This window comes from Notamacropus eugenii, chromosome 3 (assembly GCF_028372415.1).
Source record: "Notamacropus eugenii isolate mMacEug1 chromosome 3, mMacEug1.pri_v2, whole genome shotgun sequence".
NCBI lineage: Eukaryota > Metazoa > Chordata > Mammalia > Diprotodontia > Macropodidae > Notamacropus > Notamacropus eugenii.
This window is the reverse complement of record NC_092874.1, coordinates 423,006,449-423,022,519: the sequence shown is the minus strand read 5'-3', so window position 1 is coordinate 423,022,519 and position 16,071 is coordinate 423,006,449. Positions and strand designations below refer to the sequence as shown.

The 16,071-nt window shown below is 38.6% G+C and overlaps 1 long non-coding RNA gene across 1 annotated transcript; it reads right to left on the bottom strand.

The window, feature by feature from the left end:
- Positions 1-9,287: 9,287 nt before the first annotated feature.
- LOC140497363 (uncharacterized) lies at positions 9,288-14,815 on the bottom strand. Its single transcript, XR_011964638.1, has 2 exons — positions 14,590-14,815; positions 9,288-9,878 (listed from the first exon to the last, which is right to left on the bottom strand). It is a non-coding gene; the product is annotated as an uncharacterized lncRNA (long non-coding RNA).
- Positions 14,816-16,071: the final 1,256 nt, after the last annotated feature.

Here is a 16,071-nt window from a genome sequence, read left to right as displayed (position 1 = left end):
CAGGAAAACTCATCTTCATGAGTTTGAATCCAGTCTCAGACACTGACTAGCTCTATGTGACCCTGGGCAAATCACTTAATCCTGTCTGCCTCAGTTCCTAAACTGTAAAATGAGCTGGAGAAGGAAATGGCAAACCATGCCAGTATCTTTGCCAAGAAAACCCTAAAGTAGGGTCACAAAGATTCAGACACAACTCACCACCACCAACATTGCTTTGTTTTTATGTGAACAGTTCAATGGTTAAAAGGAGTTAACAACTTTTATTTATTAAAAACTGGAAAAATACAAGAGAAAAAAATAGTTCAATGACACAAAATGAGATGGAGGACCACATTTGGAATTTTAGAGCTGCAAGTCATATATATAACTGTTTTATAATTAAAGAGGTTAATAATAAAAAAAGAAAAATTTTCAATATTTGGAGACTGAGGTATGCTTTTTAAAAGACTATCATTTTGTAGAGGAAACTGGGAAGTTATCACCTTGAAAGTAAAGGATGAGTCACTGCAAGCTAGTAGATTCTGATTTAGGCCACGGAAAGGTAAAGGAAATATAAGAAATTGGTGGTTGAAGCAAGCAAAGATTGAAGAAACATAAGTTTTATCAGAGCTGTTTAAAAGGACTACGGAAAGAGCAATCAGCTGACAAAACGCTTCAGTTAAGTGATTTCTGATTGGTTGGAGAAAAGTTTGACTTCACTGGACAAGAGGTTCAGTTCTAGTGTTTTTTTAGTATATCCTGGAATTTAAGAGAGATGATGTTATGCTTCTCTTTGTTGCCCCATTCTATTTTGAGAGGGAAAGCAGAAAAGGGGAGGTATTATTCTGGCTTTGGGTGGATGAAAAGCTGAATAAACAGATCTGCCTTGCCCAGAGTCAACTTGAATCGTCTGATGTGAACTATGTTCTGACTGGACAATGTAGCATCGATGTCAGCAAATAATAGCTGGACAGCCAGATTGTTGCAAGGGAATTGCTATTCCAGTTGAGAGGCAATGCATTCTAAACGTCAAGGGTGCCTGTAAGTGCTACAGTCTAGTGTAGAAAGAAGAATTGACTCAGCAGAAGAGCCATGTGGTCCTAAACACAAGCAGTTAGTAGAGATGTGGTTTTATGTAGTGTAGATATTTCTAACTGGGTCAAGGACATCAACAACTAAATCGAGAGTTGTGAATTATCCAGAGAAAATGGATTTGCTTTTCTGCCAAATTCCAACTCTCCCACACAGTTACTGAGTGCATTGGTGGAAGAGAACAACCCAGGATTTATGTGGATTGTGATGTATTTATATTTATGGCTTTAAAATGTGAGTAATTTGGTATTACTATTTTCTTATTAGGTAAATGTCTTTCACAATCTAAAAGTGTTGTTACAGTGGTTGGTTGTATAAATTGAAACTCACCGATGGAGGTCTTAAGATGGATTATATTCCCCTTAAACTAGGCTATTCCTAGATCTATCTGGTGATAGATGGCGACCTATCTCTGTAAGTTCACCTGTGTGACAGCAGATCGGAGTGAATGAGCCGACCCAGAGAGTGTCTGTATACCCCATTGAAGGGTTCCACGTTAAGGTAAACTTTAGGCCATCACACCTGCAATTGCAGAGACATGGAACACAACCCTCTCCAAAGAACATTACACAAAGAACAATGGAGAAGTACATGACAGGTGGGGTTGGCTATATAGCCAATAAGGAACTTCAAAAAAGAACATCAGTAAAAGATACCATAAAGCAACCATATAGAAAAAGAAGATGGTTGGTCACATAGCAAAGAGGAAGTATGGATGATAGATGGATAGTTGGACTGTTATACTGGAACCCTCTCGAGGTAAATGCAAAGGAAGACCTCCAGCATATTAGGTTGATCCCTTCTGTTGAATTTATGGGAGTACATGAACAAAAGTTTCATAGAATGGACAGGAACGGATGGGTTGTGATTTGCATAAAACAGATAAGATTACAGATCCATTTGGGTAAGATAAAATGTGCTAAACTTTACGTGACCCAAATATGAATCCAAAGACAAGTGCTTCTGCAAAGGAAACCTTATTGGCTTTTTATTAACATAGTCTTTCCTCATGAGTAATTTCAGACTCTGTCTGTCAAGAAAGCCTCCTATTGACTTAAGGAAGAAAATCACCTCAGAAAACATAAGTAGTAGAATAAATCTCCTTAGAAAATACAAGTTGAAAACAAAACTTCAGTTATTCTACAATAATTTAAAAGGTTATGAGCATTTATACTTTAAAAACCCAAACAGAGTCATGACTAAAATGTCATCATTGCTATTTTTCCAAATCTGAATTTGTTAATCATCTGTATCATTAGCCAGATGATTTGTTATTCAGCACTAGAACATCATCCTCTGTGTTTTGATAAATCTAATCATTTGCGTCACATAAAAAAGAGATTCTCTAAATGAGCTCATTGTACACCAGGGAGCACACATTCTCCAATCATGGAGTGAAGAAAATTTTCCCAATGGCTCTTCTCTCATACTTTATACTCCCATTGGGCATATGCCCAAAGGAAAGAAATTGCCCAACATTTCTATACACATCTCTAAAAAAAAAAATGTACATAGAGCACAGTTAACACTTATTCCTACATAATGACTTTGGGAAACATGAGGGAGAAGGGAACATACATTTATTAAGTGCTTACTATATGCCAGGAATTGTGCTAAGTATATAATATTCCATTTGATCCTCATAATAACCCTATGAAGTAGGTGTTATCATTATCCTTATTTTACAAATGAGGACCCTGAAACAAGTCAAATGACTTGCCCAGGGTCATGAGGCTTGTAGGAGTGAGGGCTGTATTTGAACTCATGTCTTCCTGACTCCAGGGCTCTATGTCTCTATTTAAGGTATGGTTAAAAATGTTCATTCAGAACCAAGCCCAAATCTCTGCAATAATTCACAAAGATTCACTTCCAGGGCAAGGACTTAGCTTTTTACTCGGACTATTGCATCTCTGTCAGGTGCTTCAAAATGTTCGTTTCTGATAGACAAGTAATAAATGTTCAATAAACATCTGTGGAACTGAACTGAGGAAGAAAAGATCATAAGATTAAGTTATGACTTATATAGCACAAAGGGCTGATAATCCTAATTTGATTTTTAGAGGTATAATTTTGAAAAAAATTAGCCATTTAATAATCATGAGTTCCAGATGTTATTACATTTGCATGAGTGTGTTCGTCCTTCGCTGCCAAAGAAGACCATGCCATCAGAGAAATAATGACATGACTTGCACTTGACTTTGTTTTGAGTGAGGGAGGGCTGTGCAGGTTATCAGCCTCACTTCTCCAGAGCCATCTGAATCCAGTGACCAGACATTCAACAGGATGACTGGAGATGACCCAGGATGAGACAGTTGGGGTAAAGTGACTTGCCCAAGGTCATACAGCTAGTGAGTGTCAAGTATCTGAGGTGAGATTTGAACTCAGGTCCTCCTGACTCCTGCACTGGTGCTCTATCTACTGCACCACCTACTTGCCCTTTATATTTGCATATTATGAGCATGATGAGCATGGAGTTTATGCTCCATGGGGACAAGGACTGCTTAGCTTTTGTCTCTGTAACCCCAATCCCCAGCACAGTGCCTTGCACAAAGTAAGGGTTTTTTAGTTTAAAAAAAAATTTTTTTTTTTTTTTACTATCTGGAACAAAAATGGAATCTGTAGCCTCAATTACTTTGCACATGTTCTTTCAGACTGCAATGACACCTACGGTGACAATGGAACTGTAACTGTCAGGAAAATCTTAAAAATAAAACAGTGACCTAATCGTCAAGCTTTTTGGTAAAACAGTAAAGAAATTACAGAGTACTAGAGGTCACCGGCAAAAGGCAACATAACTCTTCAGCACTGCAGCAATTTTCTTTTGACTAATATAAGGTTTTAGGGTCAATCCTTTCATTTTAAATCAATTCATTTATTCATTCATTTACAGAATAAACATTTATGAAGCACCTCCTCTGTGAAGAGATCTGTGTTAAACATTGGAGAAGATACAAGTTTACATAAGGCACCACATCCCTTACCTGGATAATATAGAATAAGACAAAAATACAGAAAACAATACATTATATTGCATGATAAAGACGTTAAAGAATTGTAAAACTAAGTAGTACATGAGGTTAGTCTGCCAGTTCAACAATCATTTATTGTTGTTGTTCAGCTGTTTCAGCTGTGCCTGACTCTCTGTGACCCCATTTGGGGTTTTCTCGGCAATGATACTGGAGTGGTTTTGCCATTATCTTCTCCAGTTCATTTTACAGATGAGGAAACCGAGGTAAAGTGACTTGCCCAGGGTCATGTGGTTCATGAGGGAACTCAGGAAGACATCTTCCTGATTCTAGGCCTGGTGCTCTAGTCACTGTACCATCTAGCTGCTGTATTTATTAATCACTGTATGTTAATCATTATGTAATCACTATATGCATTGATACAAGAAAAGGCAGAAACGCATTTCCTACCCTCAAGGAGTTCCCATTCTAATAGAAGAGACAACATGCAAATAACTATGTTTCTAACAGATATATACAGTGTAAGGGAGAGGGAGGCCAGAGCACAGGTATTAGGAAGGGCCTCATGAAGGTTAGACTTAAATCAGGAATGCAGGGTTAGTTCAATATTAGGAAAACTCTAAATATTACAGGTCATAATAACAAAAATTAAAATCACAGTATTATATCAATAGATGAAGAAAAAGGTTTTAGCAAAATACAAAACCCATTTCCGTTTAAAAAACAACAGTCAAAAGCATAGGAAAAAAGGGACCTTTCTTTAATATCGTAAATCAAATCTATCTAAAATATAGAGTACACCATATATAATGAAGAAATGTTACAGGCTTCCCAATAAGACTGGGATAAAAGGAAGAATGTCCATTATCATCTCCTGAGCCCGACCTGAACCGATTAAAATATAACTAGGAAATATTTAACAACAACAATAAATAGATGAACCACATAGATGTTGTTTTCTAAATCAATATGCAAATCAGGGACATTCTGAATACATATATGTACGAATATGTATGTATATATCTTCATTTTCAATGTAGAGATTGTTTCCCTCCCAGTGGAATGTAAATTACTTAAAGGGAATGTTTTATTTTCATCTGGTAGGAATAATATTTTTTTGTTGAATAACAAACAACATGTATGCAGAAATCACTATATGCCAGGCATTGTGCTATGCACTTTACAAATATTATCTCACTTGACCTTCACAACAACGCTTGGAGGGAGGTATTATAATTTCCCCCATTTTACAGTTGAAGAAACCAAAGCAAATAGCGGTCAAATGACTTACCCAGGGTCACATTGCTAGTAAATGTGTGAGGTTGGATTTGAACTCAGGTATTCCAAGCCTGGTGCCACTTAACACAATGTCAGCTAGCACACAGTATGGACTTAATCAGTCTTTATTAAACTGAATGGTTTTTCTGTATTATAAAATAATATACGATTATGCATTGTGCCTAATATCAGAAAGCACTGAGAAAACTGAGAAAAGATGGAAAAAAATGAAACTATCAAAAATGCCAAGGGAAAACTGACAACAAATGAAGAATAAAGAAACTTGTCAAAACCTGTTATACCCTATTATACACTAAAAAAGCCAAAAACTTAAATGAAATATTTAAAAATATAAAATATGCAGGTTAATGAGTAGAAGATTTTTTTAAGTCTTAGAATCATAAATTAAACAAATGAGTTTTGAATTTAATTTGAATTTAAATTCAAATTAATTTAATTAATTTAATTTAATTAATTCAAATTGAATTGAATTGAATTTAAAAAGTGAACTCATAAAGAGGATGTCCAGTCCAGATGGAATTTATACCAAACATTAAATACTGAAGCAATAATTACTGCCCTCTCATATTAAACAAATTATTTGAAAAGACAGAGATAAAAGGCGCTTTACCAAACTGCTTCTAGGAGACAAATAAGGTCACTCAAACCAGGGACATAGAAGACTAAAAAAAAAGTTATAAGAAAAGTAAAGGCCAATATCACTAAGAAATACTTGCTTAAAAATATTCATTGAAATGCTAACAAAGATGCTCCACTAGCATATAATAAGAATCGCTATGAAAAAGTTGATTTTATATCAGGAACACAGACTTGAGCAGAAGAGTTGAAAGACCTGCTTGAGTTCATTTGTTAAAAGTAAAGAAAGAATGCTTAAAGGGATGGTTAACTAAGGTTAATTGCTCTCACTAAGCCTTCAGAAACTTCACAAGGGAAAATGGAATGATGTGGAATGATGCCACATGGCTATAATAGCTGGGTTTTTATCCTGTAAATATCAAGGCCATTTACCATATTCATATCACAGATGGGTGGAGCATTTTGGGAGAAGTGTCAAGGAATGACAGAATTTTTTAACGAGACTAAATCTGTGTCTTCTGCCAGAATTTGGACCATAGATAAGGAAGTAGAAGCTGGATGCCATGTGCAAAGAGGAGAAGACCAGGAACATAAGTTTGTTTGTCAATCTAGGAAAGAAGATATGAAGTTGGAAGGAAGTTTATGAAATAACAGCAGAAAAGATGCTTACTTGCCTAAGACTTGCCAGAAGTCTACTTAGTAAGATAGTTTTACCCAGGTGGAATTAACAGAGTTCAACTATTACTGACATCCTGGTAGTTTGACAGAAAACTATGTGCTTAAAAAGGGTAAGAACTATGTGAACAAATAAGAGTAAATCTGATATTTCTTCTGAGTCCCCACTTGTTGCAAAGAATCCATATAAGGGTAATAAATATGGGAATGCCTTAAGCAACAGCTCATCCTATAAGAAGATTTGGATTCACTGAATCACACAGGTTTAAGAGGTCATACAGTCCATCCGATATACTGTAAGGTTCTTGTATCCCCAACATCTAGCACAAATGCTCAGTAAATGCTTGTGGAATTTATTTGACCCTATATACTATATGAAAATACTATATGAGAAACTAAAATACACACACACACACACATGCATGCAATGAACTTTAACTGTATTTTATTTCTTTGAATAGAAGGTAATAGAAAATTAGAAAATCTCTCCTCTCTGGAACTTTCCATATCGGGAAAATTCAGATATATTCAAAGTTGTAAAGTTAATTATCAAGAAGGTTATTGTGCAAAGGTTTGTTTTTGTTTTAGTAAGAAAAGTTATGCATAATCTGTAAAAATTCCTCGGTACCTCACAGGCACAAGGATTTGTTTTGGGATACCGAGGCAAGTTTCTTAAATGTTGCTATTCCTGGTCCAAATGTAAAACTAAACACCTTTCTCAAATTGTCAGATAAACAAGTTATCAGGTAAGACAAGCAACACTGATCTGGCTATACTGTCTTGAAATGATCAACTATGTGATCAAGACTTTGCTTGAAATAACCATTTCTGCCTCTTCCAGAGCTGTTTTCAATCTATTTCTCTAGTTCCATGAATCATATAGAGAGGATTCAGAAGAGAAAGATCTGTTGTAGGGGCTGCTCCTTGGTTATCGCCAAAATAAAACAAAGAGAATAAGTGTCTTTTTTTTGTTGAAGGCAAGTGTTGTCCTTGCGGTTCCAGTTGTCACCCAAGAAGATACAAGTTAAAATCATGAACTTTACTTCCCATGTAAGAGAAAGTTATATTAGGTTTTAAAATTCCATGGAAAACTAGAGCATCTGTGGGAACAATCACCAAAGCAACTAGACACTAAAATAAACACTGGAAGTTTATGAAACTCTACAGCAGAATCCATTTTAATATTTTAGATTACTTCCATGACTTCAATATATAGATGATTTTATCATTTAGGAAAAAATATACCTACTTTCAAATTCTTAAGTTGAATTATGAAATCCAAAGTTCATATCTTTTATGCAATATTATATGCTGGGAGCTGATAATTCTGTAAATTAATAATGTTAAAATGACCAAGATCTCTGCACTCTAACACTAGGTCTCTGTGTCTGATGATGTGCAGCAAACAGTGATTAATCACTTGTAATTTTGGAACTTAGATCATTTTATATAAATAGCAAAGCATCTCTCCTAAAGCTTAAGAGTTATTTTAAAAAACCAAAGTGGGAATTACATGCCAAAATAATCAACTATAAAGTATTTATTGAGTGACTATTAGTGCTCATTATTGTGCTAGATACTGCTGGGGATATAAAAACTTTATTTTCCATGTAAGAGTAAACTATGTCAGGTTTTAAAATTCTGTGGAAAACTACAGCATCTGTGGGACCAATTAGATACCAATGTAAACATCTGAGGTTGAAGTCTCTGACTTCAAGAAGTTTAAGTTGAAGGGAATAAAACTAACACACATGGAACAATTATCAAACAATATATCATATGACTTAAGCACTAAGTTGTGTAATGCAGAAGTTCAGGAAAGGTATGATTGAGAAAAAAGAACCTGAATTGCGGTTTTAGAAAGTGGGAGGGATTTAGATAGAATAAAAGGCATTCTAGGAAAAAAGTAGAACATAAATGGGTTCATAGTCACAGGAAAGTGATTAAGCAAGGGACACAGGCTCTGAGAAGGAAATAAGGATGAAAAATCAATAAAAAAATTTATTAAGTGCTTACTATGTGCCATACACTGTATTAAGCACTGGAAAAGGTGGGACACATTATGGACAGAATTAAAAGTAGGCAATTGAGTTTACAAGATAAGGTACCTTCCTAGACTTTTGTGTGACTTTCAGGTATAAGTATATAAAGCTGCCTTCCTAAAAAAAAAATTGTTCTTAACCTACCATATTAAATTAGCTGTATGACCTTAAACAAACTGTTGAACCTTTCTGAGTCTCGGTTTCCTTAGCTTTTAAAAAAAAGATTGGACTAGATGATCTTGAAGATATAGCTCCAAAATTCTGACTAAATATCTTTCAACTGATTTAAAAATTAACATTATATAATTTTTGAAAGACTATGTACAGTTAAAAGTTACTTCTTTTCCAAATGTTTTGTGGGAAAAGTTATACTTTGGAATTCTCAGCATACCAAGAATTCTGAGGCATTTCTACAGTATTTATCTTGACTATCACATTCAGTTCTATTCCTAAACAGTGATTGGGTGATATGGTAGAGAGCATGCTAGACTTGGAATCAGGAAGACTGGACTTTAAATCCTTCTTAAGATTCTCTTGAACTTTTTGTAAGTCAGAGCTAATTTGTTTGTTTAATTTTAGTGAGAGCTTTTGTCTTTTAAAGCAGAGAGAGGGAACTGGAACTTAGTGCTTATATTTTTAGGTAGATACTTTAGTTTGCTAAGATAGTATAAGAACTTTTAATGGAAGACAATCTTTATGTGGAGTGCTGCTACAAGGAACAGGTTACTCTGTTATGAATTTTTTTAAAAATTACTCACTTCTATAAACTGGCCAAGCAGATTCTAGAATATTTCCCAAGATTTTCTTTCCTCTCCATGGGGACATATGTATGTATGCGTTCTATGTGTAGAACACATACATTATACATACACACATACATATACACACACAAACATACACACCCCTATTTAAAATAACTTTAACTTCCATTTGCTCCAAGTGCTTCTAGTATTTATACATCTGATCCCCAAAGAGCCCAGTGAAGAAGGTGGAAGGGGCTCTTCTTAATAACATTTCATGTAGAGAAAATGAAAAAAAAAACAATCTTCTTCTACCACATCTCTGACAGGTGTAACAATCCAGCCTTGGCTTGAACTCTTCCAAAAACAGGCAGTAATTTATAGTGGAAAACATGCTGGATTGGGAGTCAGAAAGACTAACCAGGTCAAGTCTTGCCTCTGACACTTTGCTTGCTATCTGCAGACCTTGGGCAAATCACTTAACCTCTGTCAGCCTGGGTTTCCACCATCTGTAAAATAGTAAGAATAGCACCTAATAAAGACTTGTGAATATTAAATGATATAATGTATGTAAAGCGCTTTGTAAATCTTAAAGCTACATAAAGATATTATTAAAGATAATATAATAAAATAATAATAAGCATAAATATATTATTAAATATATAAACATATCCTTGAAGGCAGGAACCATCTCACTTTTGTACTTGTATCCCCATTGTTTAGCACAATAAAGTCAACAAATCAAATCCATTTTATTAGGTGCCTAATATGTGCCAAGCACTTTGTTAAGTGCTGGGGATACAAAGAAGAGCAAAACCATTTCCTGTCCTCCAGGAGCTCACCAACTATGTACAAACGTGATACATACAATGCCTGGCACTGTATGAATTCCTGCCTAATAAATGCCTGTTACCTGATCAGCAAATATTGGTTTTCATTATAATCCACAACATGCTCACTTTCCTAATTTAATAGTCAAGATTACATCTAAAATTTTGTAGTGACCGTTCCCTAAGTTTTCTTTCACTTCTTTTCAATACCACTCTGATCATATAAAACAGATCAGGTTCACAGAATTTAGATTTTCCTGTGGAATAGTCCTGAATTTAAAAAGATTCAAATAGAAATCTTAAGTATTTTAATTTTAATTCAAAATATAATACTTTAAAAGAAAATATCTCTCAGGTACCACTAATCCTTTTAGACTTTTTTTCCTGAGCCCAGCTCAGGGGATGCCTCCTCCAGAAAGCCTTTCCTAATCCCTTCAGTAGTTAGTGCCCTTTGCTCTTGAAATAATTTTCCATTATTTTGTATTTCCCTACCAATCTCTAGGCCACACCTCATTAGAATATAAACTCCTTCAGAGCAAGGGTTTTTATATTTATGACCCTAAGACCTTGCACAGAGCCTTGATTAAAATAGATAACAAGTGATGGTTGAATTGTTGTCAGTGAAAATGAAGAAAATTCATTTGAACTTTCCTGTTCTGTCCCATATTAGCTAAACCTTTCCACATCTGAAATTCTCTTATCTGGAAGTAATTAGAGTATTACATTATGATGTGGATCATTATAAAAACCATAGTGTTTTAAGGTCCCACATGTACAAAAATGTGTGACAAAGAACTGGAAACTGAGGGGATGCCCATCAACTGAAGATTGGCTGAAGAAGTTGTGATATCTGAATGTAATGGAATACTATTGTGCTATAAGAAATGATGAGCAGGAGGATTTCAGAAAATCTGGAAAGACTTACATGAACTAATGCTGAGTGAAGTGAACAGATCTAGGAAAACATCGTACATAGTACTTTGTTTTTCAGTGATCAACTATGATGGACTTAGCTCTTCTCAACAATGCAAGGACCTAAGACAACTCCAAAAGATTCATGATGAAAATGCTATCCACATCTAGAGTAAGAATTATAGAATCTGAATGCAGATCAAAGCATACTATTTTCACATTTTTTTTCTTTCTTGTAGTTTTTCTCTTTTGTTCTGATTCTTCTTTCACAATGTGACTAATGTGGAAATATGATTGTACATGTATAACATATATCAGGCTGCTTGCTGTTCTGAGGAGGGAGGAGAGGAAGGAAAGAGAAAAATTTGGAACTCAAAGTCTTATAAAAGTGATTGTTGAAAACTATCTTTACATGTAATTGAAAAAATACAATACTATTAAGTGGAAAAGGAAAAAAAATCATAGTGTTTTTCTGGTATTGCTACCTTCACAGTAGGATTCTATGTCAAACTTACTCAAGTGTTATAGGAAATCTGATCACCCAAAGAAGACCAAATATTTAATATAAAAATACCTACTATGTATATATAACATTTAAAACTAACTTCACATATAGTTTGCCTTCTATAAAAACTAATCAACAATACCTTTCCTACTTTTCTGAGAAATAAATGTGCATAACTTATTTTTCTACCACATCACTTGTTAACGTCCTATTTCAGCTCTGAGTTCTTAAAAGTGACACTTTGATGTTGAGCAAGCTGGAAATAGCTGCTTTGATGGGCTGTAGTTGGAGAGCTGGCTTAAGCAATTTTCAAAGAGCAAAACTGTAATGATTTTTAGGGAGCCAGGGGGGAGAGACTACATCAACTCACAAAAACCTTTTCCTTACTTCTGGGCCATTTCGACAAGGTCACACTGGCACTGAGACAGAAAGTCTTTCCCCAACAAACATAAAAATGAATCCTATGTTTTCTATGTATAAAACACAGTAGTAAAAATTTCATAGCACAACTTCTCAGGAGTCTAAACCAACCTTCGAATCAATGTAAGAGTTCCCTCTTCAACATTTTTGGACAAATGATATCCAGCTACAACCTGGAAACTACAGAAATGGGGCACTCACTACCCCCACTGCTTTTGTCCTGCTGATTGCAGATATTCTTTGAAATGAGCTGAAATCTGCTACCTTGTAGCTTTTGGCCATCATTCTAGTTTTGCCCCATAGAATCTACACAGAACATTCTCCTCCCTATTTTACATAATAATCCTTCAAATAATTCAAGATTGTTATTAGAATACAGATGAGTTATCTCATCAATTCTTTATATGACATGGTTTCTTTTCCCTCCCTGTTGGAAAAAAAAAATTACACTTGTCCAAGGATGGCAAAGTCCCTCCTGATGAAGGCTAATAACAATATTTATATAGTTGTTTAAGATTGGCAAAGCACTTATCACATGTTATCTCATCTGACCCTTGACAGAGGTTAAATGGCTTGTCCAGGGTAACCCTGCTTGTAAGTATCAGAGGCAGTGAGTACAACACATTGGGTTTATTACTGGAAGAGTTGAATGTAAGACTGGATGACCATATGTCATGGATGTGGTTGAAAAAGATTCTTTACTTTCTCCATGTGCAATGGGAGTAATAAGATCCACCTCCACCTACCTCACTGGGCTATTTTGAGATTAGATGTATAAATACTAGAAGCACTTGGGAAAAAAAGGACAGGATGTAAATTTTAAAAAATTATTAGATCACTTGAAAGGAAAGAAAATCTTGTTTGTTATGAGGGTTTTGTTTTCAGTTCTTTTTATTACTCTCTGGGAAGTTTGTAACTGGAAAGAGAGATAATGTTTATTAAAAAATAAAATAAAATGGGCAGTTAGGTGGTCTAGTGGATAGAGGAGCACCTCCTGTCAGAAAGACCTAAATTCAAACCCAGCCTTAGACATCTGCTAGCTGGGTAACCCTGGGCAAGTCACTTGACCCTGTTTGCCTCAGTCTCCTCATTTGTAAAATGAACTGGAGAAGGAAATGGCAAACCACTCTGGTATCTTTTCCTAGAAAACCTATTAAATGGGGTCCTGAAGAGTCAGACACGACAACAACAACAACAAATGAATAAAATGTTAAAAATGTATCCCACAAATGGAGAAGAGAACCTTCCTAAAAGATTTCGGGATCTGTAATTGCTTAGCAGATCTGCAACAGTTAGTATTTTTGAAAAATTCTTAACTATCGAGGATGGCCTCACTACAAACTCTCTCCTATTAAATACTGCCTCCTATTAAACAGAAGCAGCAAAATGAGGGTGAACTCGTATGTCAATCGCTCCATCAGCATTTATTAAGGGCTTACTATGTGCTGGGCTCTGTGCAAAGTGCTGAGGATATAAAGAAAGAAAAAGACAGCCTCTACCTTTAAGGATTTCACATACTATAAGTGTAAAAATGAGTTAGGGGGAGATGCACAAACAAACTATACACAGAGTAAATAGAAAACAACACACAGGGGACTATGCTAGAGTCTTCAAGAGGGACTAGACTTAAGAGGAATTGAGAGTTTTCCTGCAGAAGATTGGATTTTAAAAAAATATCTTTTTCACTGTACAAAAGAGTTCTGACACCCAGGTGACTACCTAAAAGTGTCCCCACTCGGCGGTGGTGTGGACCTCCAGGATGGGGTCAGTCCAGACAGGGACGGGTGTCTACTTAGGCTAGACCCCTGGAAGCCGGCTTTTTCGTAGTTCTACACCACGATTCGGTGGAACAATGAGCACGGGGATCCCACTGCTAAATAAACCATCCCCGCCGAGTTCTGGCTCCCGCATTCCACCTTCAAAGGCAAATCAAAGCCCTTACTAAAATGACGCCCAGGATTAGCCCAGATTGGCCGGTTTGCCATCGGGAGAGCATCGCTTCCACGATGAAGACTATTTATTAATCACTGGGGTTTAAACGAGCAGCGAGTGTTTTTCCTGCCCCGGGGCAGGTCCTTCGGGAGTCTGGGGTCCGGGCTGGGGTCTCCCCCGCCTCGAGACGCACTGCAGTTCTGGGAGTGATCCCCCACCCGCCCCGGGAAAGGAGGACGGGAGGAGCTGTCCCTGCTGATCTCGGCCCGCAGGGAGCAGGCTACAGAGACTGCGCAGACGCGGGGGGGGGGGGGGAAGGGAGGCTAGGGAGGGGGAGCCTCCAGCCAGGCCCCGCCCCCTCGCCCCCTCCCTCCCTCCCTCGCTCGCTCTCTCCTGGAGCTCGCTCAGTTCGCACTAACCTCTCCCCTCCTCCTCCCCTCCTCTCCCAGGCCGGTCCTCCCGCCCCTCCCTCCTGGTCCTCGCGCGCCGAGTCGGCTGACTGACAGTACGCACCGTCTCCGCCCCGGGCCTCGCGCTCGTCCCCGTCCCCTCCCCCCGAGGGGCGCGGCTGAACTAACAGCCGGGGTGACTGACGGATAGATGGGAGGCCGAATGACTCACCCGCCCGGCCTCCGCTGGGCTACATAGGGCAGGGCCGCCACCCGCGAGGCGCCGCCGCCGCCTCCTCTTCCTCTATCTCCGCCGTCACCGCCGCCACCCGCGGGCGCCGCCACCCGCGCCCGCATTTGAAGCTAGGTCCGCACCGATCCTGGGCCCGCCTCCCCCGCTGCTCTTTTCTCTCCCCTCCCTCTTCCCTTCGGGCCCGAGGCGGGGAGCAAAGCAGCCTGGCCGGGGTGGTGACGTAATGTATAGCCAATCAGGGCCCAGCGGCTCTTCACGTGACACCCACTAGCCAATGGTCAGCCGCAGCCGAGCGCGTGACGGATTTGGATTCTTGAGTGTTTTCAAATTGCGTAGGGTCGAAGTCGGCGGGTCTTCAATTCCCAGCTCTACCTAGGGGGAAACTGAGGCCCAGAAACGTTCAGGGATGAGCCCGAAGTCACACACCTAATGAGGGGCAGAGTCGGGATTAGAACCCACAGAGTCCGACTCCCTTGGCGTGGGTCGATCGCCGTGCTCTGGGTCCGAGTGTGGCCCTGCCGGGTCCGCGAGGGCTTTGCCTCTCTGCATCCCCAGCGCTTCGCCCCATCGAGGTGTCCGGCGCTGAGGAGACGCTTAATCAAAGCTGGTGGATCCCCCGACTGGGTCCCTGGAGTGGATTCGGGTATAAATGCCTGCTAATGGGCTTTCCTGGGACAGTGCCTGTGCTATGGACCCGGCAGTGCGGGGCTTGGAACGTCTGCACCTGGTCAGCCAAACCACGCCCTCGCCTCTGCCCCCACCCCGGCCTTCCCTCCTGGGGGGCTCTTCTTGGCAACATTACAGCGTGCACATCTACTGAGTGTAGCCCCCTGTTCAGACGAGTCCTTGGGACCTCCCCCCATCTTAAGTGGTCTGAGCAAAAAATTGTGACGTTTGTCTAGATAATAGTGTTAGGGAGTGGGTCAGTGTAAAGGGGCACCGAACCAGATAGCATTAGAGTGGAGCTTTCCTGGTATTAATATAGTACTGGGGGATGTGGGTCTGGGGTCTGCAGCCACTCAAAACCATAGCTTGTGAGAGCCAGAGGATATGGTTATTTAAGGCTATTTTTAACAGAAAAAGGCAATCAATAAGCACCAATAAGATGTGTAGTCTGGGCTAGGTGCTGCTGAGGATACAAAAAAAGTGAAAACTTCTATACTTTGGAACTTACCTTCTGTTTCAGGGGATAGCATTGCAAGGGCAGCTAGGTGGTGCCTGGAATCAGGAAGATTCAACTCCCTACATTCAGATTTGACTTCGGACACTTACTAGACTGACCCTGGGCAAGTGACTAAACCCTGCTTGCCTCACTTCCTCATCTGTAAAATGTGTCGGAGAAGGAAACCCCAAATGAGGCTAAGAATGGTTGGATACGACTGAAAAATGACAGACCAACAAGTATATGCAAGATAGATTAGGAAAGATTGGCAGCTGGAGGGAGGCAGGAAAGGCTTCGTG